Genomic DNA, 16056 nt, shown 5'->3' with positions numbered 1-16056 from the left:
TTAAGGGATCTTAGTTTCCTTTGGAACAAAGAATAGTACCACAAGAAACAGTAAGTAATGTAAGTCAAAGCATGGAAAAGGTTGAAAACATTTGAACTGAGAAACAAAAGTTTCAGGAAATTGAACCAAGAACTCAACAGGTAGGGAGTGGTTGGGGAAGAATGCTGAAGGAAGTCATTGAGGGAAAGCTCAACATGCATGGCTAATCCATATGCTGGACCTCCAATCTTGGTTACAGAGATATCCAGGTACATATCAGAGACTGGAAGCCTAAGACTCTGAGTTCACTTCTGTTAGGAAGTAAAGGATGGGATTAAACCCCCTTAACTGTGAGAATTTCTTTCCCCCTATGACTCACCCACAGACTAAGATACTTACATGCATAAAACTTATTCAGAAATATAAGCACAAAACAGAATTAAGTAAACAAACCAATGCATGTTTTTATGCATATATGCACAAACATAAGTGTATAAAGGTGGTTGATATGAACATGGGAAAACATATTAGCTTTATAAATGTGCATGTACATTCATTTAAATAACACAATATAACATGTGCATATATGAAATGAAATTAAAATACATGTGCACAAATGTGTGCATTCTCACTGACTTAAATGTATTTACTATACATATAAAATAGTTATGTATTATAAAATAAAATATATTCAAACATGTATATATAATATGCATATTCAAATTTACATTATATATTTGTCATCATTTATATGGATATGTGAGCATACTTAATATAGTTGAATATATACAAATGTATATACTCAAGTATTTATTTCTACTGCATTTTTTAAGTTTTTACTAGTTATATGAGTTTGTATTGAATTCTGAAGGAATCAGTATAGCAAAGGCATAATTCCTGACCTCAAAGATTTTATAATCTATTGGATAAAGTATCCCATGTGCATTCTTATATAGAGAGAGATACACACTAAAGACATGTGAATGTATGAAAGTATACATTAGTAACTGAACTCAAAACATTGCATGAACATGTATGTATTCATATCTATGTGCATACATACAATACAAACACATAAACAAACAAATAGGAGTACACACATAAGCATTGAATCTTAGAATCAGAAGGTACCTTGAGATTCATATAGGTTAACTCACAGTGGCTCCACCAGGTGGTGCACTGAATAGAGTGCCAACTATAGAGTAAGGAAAATTCTATTTCAAATCAACTTTAGACACTCACTAGCCATGTGATGTTTAGCAAGTCATTTTACTTTGCCTTAGTCCCTCCTCTTTAAAATGATCTGGGGAAGGATATGTCAAACTATTTTTTTTCTTTGTCAAGAAAACCCCAAATGGGTTCACAAAGTACTCAAAGTGACTGAAATGATGGGACAGCAAATAAATTCCTATCTGTAATGATACATATATAAAGACACAACTGATGTATGTAATGTACTCAGATACAATCAGAAACTTGTCTGTGCTCATTTATACATAAATACATATGAAATCAGTTTGTTTATATAACCCTAATCTTGGACATATGACCCTTACATATCCAAATGGATAATATTTTGGTACAAACATATAATCATACATCATGCCTGCATACATAATACACTTAATGTATGTATATGAATAATATTTGTGCATAAAACATAACCATGTCATATATATGTATATATATATATGTATATATATATATATATATATATATATATATATATATATATATATAACTTACATGCCATGTGAGGATAAACCCATACGTACACAAATGTGCACATATATGGGACATAGCAAGGTCATTTTAAATGAAGTCTGATTTAAGAGTTTGGTTTTACCCTATTTGATAAGGGAAAGATATTTCTTTTCAGTATGTGAATCAATGTCATTCCTCATGCTTGCTCTGGTAGCTCATATAATAAAACTGTCATGATGCAGAGATGATTGACATAGTCTCTGTAACAATATGACATGACAATTCTAGAAATATTCAACAGTAAATAAAAATAAAAAAAAAACCTTTACCCAATTTAATATCTGTATGGTTCCTGAGGCACTTGTTCCTGTTTATGATGGACTGGAAGAGGATTTCTATCCAACACTAACATAAGAACTAGAGATGCAAATATAAAAGTGAGTCTCCCTTGGATCTTAAAGTGCTTACAATTTAATGAAAGAGATAGCAAATAAAAGTGAAACTATAGCCAGAGGAGGCTGTTTTCATTTGAAGAATGTACCTTGTTTGTTTTTAATTCTTTAAGAAAGACCACAACATCAGGGAGGTGATGACATGACAAGCACATGAATTGGATTTGAGTGATAAGGGGGCATGCTAAGTCATCAATTTCATTTTCTTCTTCAGAACAATCTTGTTCCAGTGGTCAGATATGAACCTGGACATCTGAAGATGGTCATGGATGCAAGGCAATCAAGGTTAAGTGACTTGCCTAGGGTCATATAGCAAGGGTCAAATGCCTGAAGTCACAATTGAACTCAGGTCTTTTGACTCTAGGGTTGGTGCTCTATTCTCTATGGGTGGACCTATAAAACAGTTGACCAATACAATCTTTGCATTATCAATTTCAGCATTAATTTATTCATAGTTCTCAGAGGTAGAAGCTGGGATGGGGATAGGTGTATATATGTGTGTGGATTTCTCTGGGAACAAGTGTATTAATTCTTCTAAGCCATGGTCTTTGGAGTGCTGAGTTGTAAGGCTGGGGGTAGAGTTGAAGCAACAGGGAAGACAGTAAAAAACTGTGTCCATTTCTGAAGCAACATATTGTCAGCTATTTCATCTGAAGTTTGGTCTTCAGTCAGCAGAAAGGATATTGGAGGTAAGGCTGTGGCAGACTTTGACCCAGCTTGAGGAGCTAGAATAGGGTTTCCTCCCAGGAATAGAGTTGGCTGGGGATGGGCAAGAGTTTGTTTCTTGTGCAAAGTGAAACTTATTCAAACAACAGCATCATGAACATGTGGTGTACTGGTAGACATACAGGCATGCTCTCACAAGCAAATACAAATACAGGCACAAATGATAATGAAGCATTGTTAAATGAAGATTAATTAAATGAAAAGGGCATGATGTTTAACCTGGAGAATGAAGAGTCACTTTGGGTATGATAACTGTCTTCAAGTACTTGAAGGTCTATCATATGGAGGAGAGCTGTAGACATCTGTGATTTAATCTTTATGGACACTAAAAAATATTCATAGCAAAGTGAGGAACTCCCACATATGCAAAATATGGAATAAAGAAGACTTGGGTCCAGATCAAAATTCCATTATTTAATATCATGAGACCTTTATCAAGACAAGTCCCCTCTATCTGCGCCTCAGGTTTTTTTTTTTTTATCTGAAATCAATTAATCAACCAACAAATATAAATTAAATAATGTCACCAGTATGATACCAGGTTCTTTTATAAACTCTTTCTCTTTTATTCTGGAGCACACATGGTGATGGAGAAGGCAATCAAAACGCATAATATAAGAATATACAAAACAAAGAGAAAGAGAATAAATATAAAGTTGTTATAACAGAAAGGTCCCAGAAATTAGGGTAATCAGGAGGCACTTTCTGAAAGAGATTGTGCTTAATCTGGAAACCTGAAGGAATCTTGGGATTATCAGTGATGAATAAGTGAGAAGGGAGTGCTTTTCAATCATTAACTAGTTCAAGGGCTCAGAAATCGGAGGATTAGAGCCTTATGTGAGGGACAGAGGGAAGGCCAGTTTAATTGGATCATTGAGTATAGAAAGTGAGGTACTGAATAATAAAATAATAAAAAATAGCAAATGAATGGGAAACTATAGTCAGGGATGGCTGTTTTCATTTGAGGAATTATAGGAATGGTGGGTGTATCTTGTTTATTTCTCCTTTGTTCTTGAAGAAGAACATGACATCAGGGAGGTGATGACATGATGTGCACATAAATGGGATTTGAGTGAGGCATTGCTGTACAATATCTCCAACCACACTTTCTCCTCCAGTGTCATCTGAGTCCAGTGGCCAGCTATGAACCAGGACAACTGAAGATGGCCTTGGATGTGGGGCAATCAGAGTCAAGTGACTTGCTTAGGTTCATACAGCTAACAAGGGTACCTAAGGGTTTTAAAAACCTATTTGAGAGGCAATAGGGAACTATTGATGATTATGAGTAGGGGAGTAACATGTATCTCTCTCTCTCTCTATCTATCTATCTCTATTTCTATCTCTGTCTATCTATCTATATAAAATGAAAATCATTTGGCAGATATATAAGGACAGAGTAGTCAAGGGGGAGAGACTTTTAACGAATTTGATTAGACAGCTGTGATAATTTTCTATATAAGAGTTATGAGGACTTGAGTTAGTAGTATTGGTATTATATACAAAAAGGTCACATTCAAGAGATAAAATGAGCATGTCAAACTGGCTCACATATAACCCTTTTATATTATGCACTGCTTTTGCAGTCAGGTGAAGAATATGAACTCTTTCCAATAATTAAATCAATTAAATTGAAATCCATTTATCAAAGTATTAAAAGTTGCAAATTCATGGGATTCCTTAAATTTATATCTGGACTTTTGTTAGACCAGTTTAAGAACCCATAGATTAGAAAGTCTCAAATGTCTTTCTAGCTTCAATATTCAGTAACCTTATAAATTATGATGGAGGTATATCTCATCTCAAAGAGAGGAGAAAGGATAATCAGGGAGAAATATATGGTTCCCCATTCTTCTCCTCCCATTTCCAGTGCATTCCAAGGCAGTATTAAAAAAAGCATTGTAAATTTAATGAGAGACTGCTTTTCCTTTCCCCCCATCCTCTCTGGTTTTGAAGAAACTCAATAAAACAGTTCTGATTTGCTTAGTCTTCATGCTATACACCAATGGGTTGAGAACAGGTGTGAGGAAAAGGAAGATATTGGACATGGTGACGTGGGGAATGGGAGAGTGGTACTTGCCAATTCTGTGCATCAAGGCCAAGGCAATGAGTGGCACATAGAAGATGAGAACAGTGAGGATATGTGAGACACAGGTGTTGAGGGCTTTGAGTCATGCCTCTTGAGAAGAAATGCCCAGAACTGTCTTCAGGATGAAGGCATAAGAGAGAACAATGAATACGGAGTCAATGCTAAAGCACCAGAGTACCAGGGCTAAGCCATAGATAATGTTGACCCTGATGGAACCACAGGCCTGCTTCATCACATCAGGATGGAAAAAGAAGGAATGTGAGAGGACAATGCTTTTGCAGAAAGGCAGCCGTTTGAGCAGTATGGGCAAAGGTACCATCAGGGCCATGCCCCTCAGTACAGCTGCCAGCCCCATTCCAATGATCCGATAATGGATCAGGACCATTGTGTAGTGCAGTGGGTTGCGTATAGCCACAAAACGGTCAAAGACCATACCCAGAAGGATAGCAGACTCCATAGTAGAGAATGTGTGGATGAAGAACATCTGAGTCAGGCAACTGTGAAACTCAATCTCTGGGTGATGAAAGAGGAAGACATTAAGCACTGTGGGCATGGTGGATGCAGACATGCCCATGTCTGTTCCTGCTAGCATGGACAGAAAGATGTACTGGGGTTTGTGCAAGCTAAGGGTTTTCTCTGCAATATAGAGGATAATGCAGTTCCCCAGAAGAACAATCACATACATGATACTCAGTGGGATGGAGATCCACATGTGCATGGACTCTAATCCTGAGATGCCAGAAAGGAGGAAATGGATTGGCTGGTAGCGGGTACTATTGAACATCTGTATGATGCTGAATCTAATAGGAAAAAGAATTTTTAAAAAGGCAGATTATTGAAGACTATAAGGGTACATGAGCTCACTCTCGTATTTTTTGATTGAAATATCAATGACCAAGAGTACTTCAGTACCATAGCAAAAGCAGATGACCAAAGTAAAAAGCAAAACAAATTTCTGGTCTATTCATGTTTGTCTATTAAAAAAACAAAGAATAAGCAAACCAAATTCAAACAAAAACCTCGTCCAATGCTCTCAACGTAATGGAAATTCCTTATTCAGTTCTAGAATGTGTGTGGGTGGGTGGGATCACAACATACAAAGAGTGCTTTTTTGTAATATGAAGTTTTACATTATTGTGAATATTTTGATGTCAAAATATAATCTTTGCCAACGCAAACAATTTTCTTATGTCTGTCTGGTCACTTATGCTATAATGAAGGCTCAGAGCCTTCAGTAAATAATAATATAAGGATATCCTTGTTTCGAGACCTTACTAAGATTTTATGGTAGTTAGAGCCAGCCTACTGAAAATCACTTCTTAATTGGTCTTCTTACTTCAAATCTTTCATGTTCTATTCATTTCCACATAGATATAAAAACGATATTCCAAAGAGCCTCCTGAAATTTGGGTGATTCACTATTGTGTCTAACATAAAATCAAATTCCTCTGGCATTTAAAATCATTCACAAAAGCCTGGAAAGATTTGCATGAACTGATGCTGAGTAAAGTGAGCCAAATCAGAACATTTGTACATATTAACGGCTACATTGCATGGATCATCAACTATGATGGACATCACACTCCTCTCAGCAGTTAAATGATCCAGGAAATTTCTGATAGATTTATGATGGAAAATTCCATCTATATTCAAAGGGGAAAAACTATGAATTCTGCTTGTAGACCAAAGGATGCTATTTTCACTTTTTAAAACTTGCTTTGTTTTCTTTTTCAGTTTCTCATATTTTTTTTCATTTAGTTCTGAATCCTCTTTATAACATGAATAAAATGGATCTATGTTAAATGCAAAGAAAGGAAGTCATTCACCATGTGGCTCCACTCTGTATTTCCAGCAGACTGGTCTTTGCATACTTTCTGTCAGGATATCTATGACCTAGTCAAACTGTCATTTTTGATTTTTCCCCCTATATACAACATTATACACAACATTTCATTTCTCATTTCTGAACCTTTGCTATGGCTGTGCTCTAGGCCAGAATGCCTTTACTCCTTCTTCCCTAGCTTCCTTCATAACATAACTCATGTACCCCTCAGATCTTTTTTTTTAATATTTACTTTTTGGGGTGGTTTGCAAGGCAATGGGGTTAAGTGTCTTGCCCAAAGCCACAAAGCTAGGTAATTAAGTGTCAGAGGCCGGATTTGAACTCAGGTACTCCGACTCCAGGGACAGTGCTCTATCCACTGAGTCACCTAGCCACCCCTATCCCTCAGATCTTTTTTTATCCCTTTTTTGCTCTCATCTTCATCTTAATTTACTCTGTATACCTTTTATATATATTTAATCTATGTTCATATTATTTTCCTTTGGTTTTAAGATACTTGAGGGCAAAACATGTTTCAGTTTTTAAAAGTACATCTTTATTGAATTGAATTGAACTGATGTGAACTTATGTATCAACTAGCCAATATTTTTTTTCATTTTCCTAATCTTTGTCCTCTTATTAGAGACAGATGGCTCAATAAAAAAGGGATTAGCCTTGAGTCAGGAAGACCTGAGTTAAATATTGACCTCATATACTACCTGTGTGCCTGAGCAAATCAATTAATCTCTGTTTACTTTCATCTCCTGTTGAAAGAAATGGTAAACAATTTCAGTATCTGCCAAAAAAACCTTCATTATGGGTACAACTGAAGGACTGAATACAACATTACTCCTACTAACAGTTATAGAGCACTTCATTTTGCACATGTACAGCTAATATCAGATTGCATATTATTGGCAAAGGGGAGAGAGAAAATTTGGAACTCAAAATCTTATAAAAATGAATGTTGTAAAGTATCTGTATATGTGAATGGGAAAAGCATTAATTTATTTTAAAAAGTTTTAAATCATTTTAAATATTTTAATTTAATTGAGCCTTAAGACAATTATGTAACATTGTAGCTGCCAACTTCCCATTTCACATATGAGGAAATTGGGGCTTTGAGGGTTTTGTGATTTGGCAAGGTCATGCAACTGTGTCAGAGGTGGAATTTGAACTCAGACCTTTTTGATTCCAAGTGCTACATTCTGCTAACTAAACTAGAAAAGTAACTCAAGGCCCAGATATATTAAGCAATTTGTTTAAGGTTATGCAGGTACCCAGAATTCAAATCAAGGCCTTCTGACTCCAAATCAATATCTTTTAAGCAAGTATCTTGTTTTAGTTCTGTCTTTTCCAAAAAAAATAATTTTTTGGAAGCTTGAGAAGAAAATTACCACATCAGTGTTTTCCTCACACATCTTGGGAGTTTGCAAATATTTCTAAATGCAATCTGCACATCTAGCTTAAAGGGCTTACCAACAGGTAATAAAGTTTGATGGTGTATGACTTTGGTTGGTTCACCTCAGTGATATTCAATAATTCTTTTGCTCTTATTAACCCCTCTTTGACTTTATAATATTACCTTAAAAACCTAGGTTCATTATTAAAAATAATAGCTAAATGTATATAGCTCTTACATTTTGCAAAGTGTTTTTAGGGTACCTCAATCCTAATACAATTTTGTAAGGTAGGGATTATTATTATACTTCTTTTATGAATAATGAATTCAGACCATAATAATTTATATGTAATATGTAACAGTTATATTAATATAACACAATATAATAATTTATATTAATATAAATAACATATTTATTATAAATAATAAACAATCAAGGTTGTGAGAGGTTTGCCAGTAAATATCTCAGGCTCTTTTTGATGTCAGTTTCATTATTCTAACTATTGTTCCACATAATCAGGAAAGAAATTTCCCCAAACTCCATAGTAATCTCCTATTCACCATATTTAGTGCCCTTTTTATAGTTTTCATACCACTTGAATCCCCTCTAACATTTGGGACTGCTGACGACCGTCATGTATTAGGTACTGCCACCTCTCTAAGGTTCAGAGACATCAGATGTTCCTGATTCTCTAACACTTCTTTCTTGGTCTCCAGCTTCCTCATCATCTTTCTGATTGCTGACAATGTTAAAGCTCAAGTCTTACCATTCTATCTTGCTTGGTAATTTCTTTACACTCTACAATTTCAGATACTGTCTTTCTTCCCTCGACTCCAATTTTGACTTCTAATCTCAGGATTCCTATCTCAAAATATTCAACAGATACTTTTTTCACCACTATATAGGTAAAATTCAATATATCCACAACTGAGTTAATTATCTTTTTCACTGCTTATACCTGTTTTTTTTTATTTAAGGAAATGGGGCTAAGTGACTTGCCCAAGGTCACACAGCTAAGTAATTATTAAGTGTCTGAGATCAGATTTGAACTTATATCCTCCTGACTCCAGGGCCAGTGTTCTATCCACTATAACATCTAGCTGCCCTGCCTATACCTGTTTGTATGGAATAATAACAAAAAAAGCAACAATATTAAAAACTAAAAGACTACTTTCATCCAGGGCATCTCTATGTACCTATTGTCTCATTCAGAAACTTAGAAGAAATGTTGAAACTTTTGTACACTTTATCTTTAACATCCAACCAGTTAAATCCTTCAACATATTTCATACTTGTGCTCTTTGCTTTATTTCTACTTCTTCCAACAGCTATAATTCTTCATTGTCATCTACCTGGGTTAATGCTATATTCTCCTGATCCTGACATGTCTTTTTGCTTACCTCTTCTTTCCTACTACAATTCTATTCTTTATATTGCAATCTTACCAGTTTTTCTGTGCAAATCTGCAAACAGATATATATTAATGCTACTCAGTTGCTTTGGAAGTTTCCATCTATTATTTCACCTAGTCTATAGGACTCCAACATTGAAAGCATATTTCAACAGTGCTGGTTGACAATTGTTTCATAAATTCAAGTGTTGCACCTAGCATTAAGAAATCAAATATGCTGTTTACATTCACAAAGTCAGTATATGTTTAATTTAGGACTTGAGAACATATCCTTTTGATCCTAAGGCTAGCCCTCTATTATGTCATGATCTGTCTCACAATGAATTGGGAATTTGTGTTGACCCCATGTAATGAAATTATGGAGAAAATATTCAGGGTATAATTGGTAAGCCTATGAGTTATGACAAGAAAATATTCAGAAAAAAATTAACTAATTTATATAGAATTAAATAACATCTGCAATCAGTATGATGCTACATTCTAAGATTAGTCCATGCAACTATTTTCTGTTCCTTCTCTATTTTATGAAACTGGGTGACTTGATGTCCTTTGAGCACATTCTATGAATATACCACTCAGTTTTTAATTGGGTCTTTATGTTTACAGTGCTCATCTGAAATGCCATTTCTTCTCTAATACACATCCCATTGCATTGTGTGTTACAATTATCTGAGCATATTTTAAATCCCCTCACTTTGCCAAAACTCTATTAGATTCGGAGCCACATCTTTTGTAAACATTATGCCACTTCCTTTTTCTCTATCATCAGGCACAGTTCTCTAACACTAACTTTAACAAGTCCTAAAATATTTATAGTTCTCTTTTTCATTTCAGAGAATATTTGTTTCATTTGAATCTCCTAATAGTTCTCTAAACTAGGCTTTGACAATGACTAATAAAACAGTTTCAAAAATAATAAATTTTAAATGATTAATTATAATAAATATTAAAGAGTATCAGTTAGATGAATTGATTGCTAGAGGTACTAGTTAGGAGTAGAGTCAATACTAAATCTCAGATTCCCTGATTCCAGGTCCAGTGCTTTTCTTCTATAAAATCAGTTGATTAAAAACAACTTAAGAATCAATATACTTAGAACCAAAAAGGAACTTGGAGGCCATCTAGTCCAAAAACTAGAAGAACTGATGCATAGAGACATCAAGTAACTTGTCCTAGGTCATAAGTGGCAGTATTGATTTTCAAACCCATATAATCTGATTTCAAAATGAGTACTCTTTTTTTTTGGCTTGGTTGCTAATAGATTTAGTCAGATGAACCTTAGAGATATTAGCTGGCAGTCAGGTGATATTACAAATAAAGCAATGAACATGAAGTTGGGGACCTGAGTTCAAATCCAGTCTTAGATTCTTATAAGTCATTTAACTATCTTTTACCTCAATCACTTTTTCATTTAGATAGCAACAGCATATGCATTTCAGGGTTATTAACATGAGGATCAAATGAAATTATATATAAAAAGGATTTTGTAAATCATTAAACACTATACATGCTAACTATTATTATTATTATGGAATCTTTTGATTATTATGGAATTCTCATTAAATAAGGAAAAGAAAATAAAGACAGATTAAAAGAGAGCTCAATTATGAAGACACAGATCTTTTACAGAAGAATATAAAGGAGATAAGAAAGAAGAAAGAATACACCAATTCATTGGCATATGTCTACTTAATATCTCTTATATGATGAATGCTTAGTAAAGCCTTCTCTAATATTTAAAATAAAGTGAAGATGCTCACATTTTAGTTGGAAATTTAGCTATATACAAAACAGTATAGAATTGCATTAGAATAGTGACTTTGTATTTAAGAGCAAAGGGAAAGAAGTAAGGCAAGTATGGTCTAAGTAGCCTGTCTTCAAGAAGGTAGTAGAACCGGAAAGGACCTTGAAGGATCTGGAGCAGAGGAGAGGAAGAGGATATCAGCTGGATAAAGTAATATAAAATGTAAATGTAATAAAATTAAAAGCAATTTTATTTTCATATGAAAAGAACTGAATTCAAATCCTGACTGATCTGCTTCTAACTCTTGAGACCTTGCCTTGGGTAAATTCTTATCTCTCTCTAGAGAGAGATCTCTAAATAAAACAGTTTGACTAGACAGTCTCTAACTTTCCTAACAACTCTAAATCTTATGTTAAACTATATTTGCCTGTAGATGTTATAAAAATCTAAATGATTTCTACTTTGCTCCCACTTCCTAAGACCTTCAGTTTTCATGCTCCTCACTCATCCAGATTGTGTAATACACAGATTTCTGGTCTCACCTCAAACCCACCACTGAACTCCAATGGGATGACAAAGTTTGTAAGGATCCCTTATGAATTGGAAGATTTTTCTCTCCTTTATATTCCCCTGTACTTTCTACCTCCCTATGTTCCAGGAGAGCAGTCAGGCCAGATAGAATTCCCAGAGGATGAGAGAGAAAGAAAGAGACCAGACATGATTGGGTAGTCTGATATTAAGAACATATTTTTAACATAGCTTACTATTTTTTTCTATTATCAAATTAAACCTAACAAAGAAGAAACTTTATGTAGAATAAGTCAGTGTCTATGGCTTTTATTATTTAACATGAAGGTTCTGGTAAATATTCCTAAATTCTTTGAATTCTTCATATGCAATTCTTTAAAAAAATTCCATCATATCCATTAACAGCTGATTGCTTAGTTGTTTCATATACTTTGTTTCAAGTTCTCTTTAACCTCAATAAGTGCCACTATAAATATTTTTATGACACAATATTGGATGCTATGATTAACAGTAGGAAATCTGGATCAAAAAATATTGACCTTTTAGTCATACTTATAAGGATTTCAAATTGCAACTGAAAAAGACTGGATCGAATGAAAACTCTCCCAACATTACATTAGCAAGCATATCTTTTAGCCCTACAAAGTGTCTATCTCTGTCATTTATCTTCAATGACAAATTCAAATGGATGTAGTGAAATCTGAATGGCTTGAAATAATTTTTATATGATTGTTAAATTTTCAACCTTTATTTTGAGAACTATTTGTTAATATCCCTTGACCAATTAATTATTTATTGGAGAATTAATTTCCATTTATATTTAACCAGTACTATATCACAACACTGAATTGTTGGGGAAACAAGAACAGATGAAGAAGAAAAGGTCCATAAAGTATGTCTTGGGAAGAAGAAAGATGTAATGAAATTAGAAATGGGATAGAAACCAAGTTGCTTAAATACTGGTTGAAAATCGTGGTCTTTCCATTAACTGATTGATTGTCCTTAGAGGCATCATGGTATTGTGAAAATAATGCTTGAATTGAAGTCAGAGGACCTTGGTACTAATCTCAACTCTGTCTTAGGAAATAATTCTTTGAAAACTGAGAATTTACTTTGTTCTAGTAAGATGGATAGGAGTTAGATATGCATAAATGATGAGAGGGCACTGTAGAAAGGTTTGCAAAAACTGGGAATGCTGGTCCATAGGACACTAACAAATATTGTTGTAGATAATTAAGGTACCTAAAAGAATTTTATTTCAAAAACCCTATGTTGTCCTCTAGCAAGTAAAGTATTATTGCCTCCAGATAAAGAATGGGATGTATATCGAGGATGGATATCTAGGATGATGTGAATAAATGTCAGAGTCAAAACATTTGCTCAGATCCCCTTAATTAATGTTTAATATTTTTTCTCTTTACAAAATACCATCTTTTTAGACATGAGGTTAAATAATCTAATATATAGATGAAAGGGACTGTCAATAGAGAGGTGTACTCACAGATAAGCCCTCAAGAGTGTGAAGAAACTAAGTATAGAAGAATCATGGTATAATAGTATTTCAGAATTAACTCCTTTTCAAACCCTAAACCACCTCTCTACTACATTCAGTAAGTAGGTAACTTACCTTTCCATAAATCATTTTTTTCGGAAACAGATCTCATTATTTCTCAAAGCATAGCATTCCACTTCCAGAATGTTTTTAACCTTCAAATCTTGGTGACTTGAATTCATAATAATTCCTTTGTCCTATTTTCCTACTTAACTTAGGCAACAATTTCAGTAAATTGAAAATCTTATTTGACAATCCTAATTTTTTTCCAAAAGTAAGAAATGGTTCATCTTTTAATACTAATTAATATTCCAAGAATGTGATTTTTTTTATAACTGTAAGTCAAGGAATGCTCTAGTCTCAGAGATATACCATACAAAATATAATACAGAAGAACATCATGGGTATGAACATGATATATAATAGGTACAAGTAAGGACCTGAAAAGAACCATAATGAAAGATGACATTATAATATGCATGATTTAAAAATGAGTTGGTTATATATCAATAGTAAGGGGAAATGTTTCCTGTAATGAAATTTTTAGTATTTCAAAAAGAGAAAGAGAAAATTTTCCTAATTTTGGGGCCAACTGAGGCAAAATTTATGGGAGACAGACAAAGGGATTTATAGGATGTGTTTCAGTTTCCATCAGTGGAGAGGACATTCATAAGAAGGAGATATTTGATTATCATTTAATTCATTTGAGTATTTTTTAACCTTTCTAATCCAAATATAATTCTTTATTCAGCTGAAACATGAAAAGAAAATAATAATTTCAGAAATCATTGTCTCATCCAATGATTTAAATTATCTTTGATACTTGTCTTTTTTACTAATATAATTTATATAATTTAAAGAAAATTTTTTGGCATTCTTGGACTTCTTCAATCAATGCTTATTTTGAACTGTTATACCCCTGACCATATTTTGGCGATCACTTTACTTGTCCTTGTTTCCATCTTATGTACATATGTCTGTCTGTCTTTTCCTCTCTTTTCAATCTAAATTGGTTGATTAAGTTCCTTGTGCATCCATATTAACTTCTTCAAACAACTATGATTGTGCTTCCTTCTTTATTTTCCTATCTGCCTTCAGAACTTTGTATATTTGATCTTCCTGAGCTGGCAACCTATCCTATTTTAAAATCTTTTGAATTTTCCTCTCCCAACTTCAATTTTTCATATCAAACTAGCATTGTCTTTGTCATAAAATCTACAAATAGAATGGTGATTTCCACTAAATTCCCCATAGTTCCATAGTTCTCCTCTTTCCCAGGCTAGGCATTTCCAATAATCATGAAGGTGAGCAGGGAAGGGGAAAGATTCATTGGCACTTTGAATATTTCCTATCACTAGAGATACAATAATGGGCTGTTGTCACTAGGGGCAAGGCACTTAGTATTTAGTGATATTTAGCTTTTCCTAAAGGTATAATATATTCTACTCCCTGAGGATTCAGGCTTAGCCAGATACAGCTCTTTCTTTTCCCTTGGGTTTTTTTCTTTGTGCTCCTTCCTCCACTGACTTGGTCTCATTTTCAGTAATTTCTAGTTTTATCTTTTTCCCAGCCTGCTGGCTGAATCTCCAGGGTGATTGCTGCATATGGATTCAGTGCTACCATCTATAATCCTGGATGTCCCTCCCTCTTCCTTTCCTCTAGCATACTCTTGGGACCTCACTTGGTGAGAAGCACACACAAATATTTCATCATTCCACCCAAGAAGTTCTTCAAATAGATGTCAGGGATGGATAGAAGTGGCAGAAGTGGCTTAGCTACTCTAAAAGACTTGCAGGTAATTCTCCATACTGTAATATATGAGCATGGGTGACAGAAGTTAGGGAACTATACTGACTGAAGTTAGAGCAAGGAATAGGGAGAGCTATATGATTCCAAGCAACTTCTCTAAAAGTTGGGATGCAGAGAGAGAATTATTGATTCTAAGGTTTTCAGTCACTTTCAATTCCTTTGATGGTCCTACTGCTTTTGCTTCTATTCTCAGTGAAGTAGAATTTCCTAGTAATTACTGACTGTTGACAAGAATTTTCTTTTGCAACCCAGAGAACGTAGGCATTTGCTTCATCATACTGGCACCTGGACTATTAAGAAATTTCTCCAGCACCACTTAGATATCATCCTACATAAAACTGTATGAGCTGTATTTTTGAGGTTATCAGGGGAAGGTTATTCTGTAAATAGCAAATTCAATCAATTAACAAGATTGATTAAATGCTATGTCCCAACAACTATTCTGGGCACTAAAGGTATAAAGGAAAAAAAAATAATTTTTTCTTCTAGGAGCTTACATTGTATTAGATAAGATAGCCGGTACACATACATAAATAAAAATATACAAAAGAAATATAGTAGAAGAGCTGAGGCACTAGAAGTTGGTGGTGAAAGAGGGAGGTGATGAAAATAGGAAGTTGAGAAGGGCTTCCTGTAGGAGACAACATTTGTTCTGAATTTGGAAAGAAATTACAGTCTCTGAAATATCATGTTAGAGATATAATAATGGGCTGTTGGCGTTAGGAACCTACTGGTGCTAGTGGATGATATTTAGATGGGATATTGTTTTTGAGTGTAAAGTATAAAGTACTCTACATATATAAATGATGTGATTTGATCCTTACAACAGATTTAGGAGGT

The 16056-nt window shown here is 34.1% G+C and overlaps 1 pseudogene; it reads right to left on the bottom strand.

Annotated features, from left to right (window-relative positions):
• Nucleotides 1–4765: 4765 nt before the first annotated feature.
• Nucleotides 4766–6297, bottom strand: LOC141507733 (olfactory receptor 51I1-like; annotated as a pseudogene).
• Between the last annotated feature and the right edge of the window lie 9759 nt (nucleotides 6298–16056).

This window comes from Macrotis lagotis, chromosome 1, assembly GCF_037893015.1.
Source record: "Macrotis lagotis isolate mMagLag1 chromosome 1, bilby.v1.9.chrom.fasta, whole genome shotgun sequence".
NCBI lineage: Eukaryota > Metazoa > Chordata > Mammalia > Peramelemorphia > Peramelidae > Macrotis > Macrotis lagotis.
The sequence above is the reverse complement of the archived record's forward strand: the minus strand, read 5'-3'. Positions and strand labels throughout refer to the sequence as shown.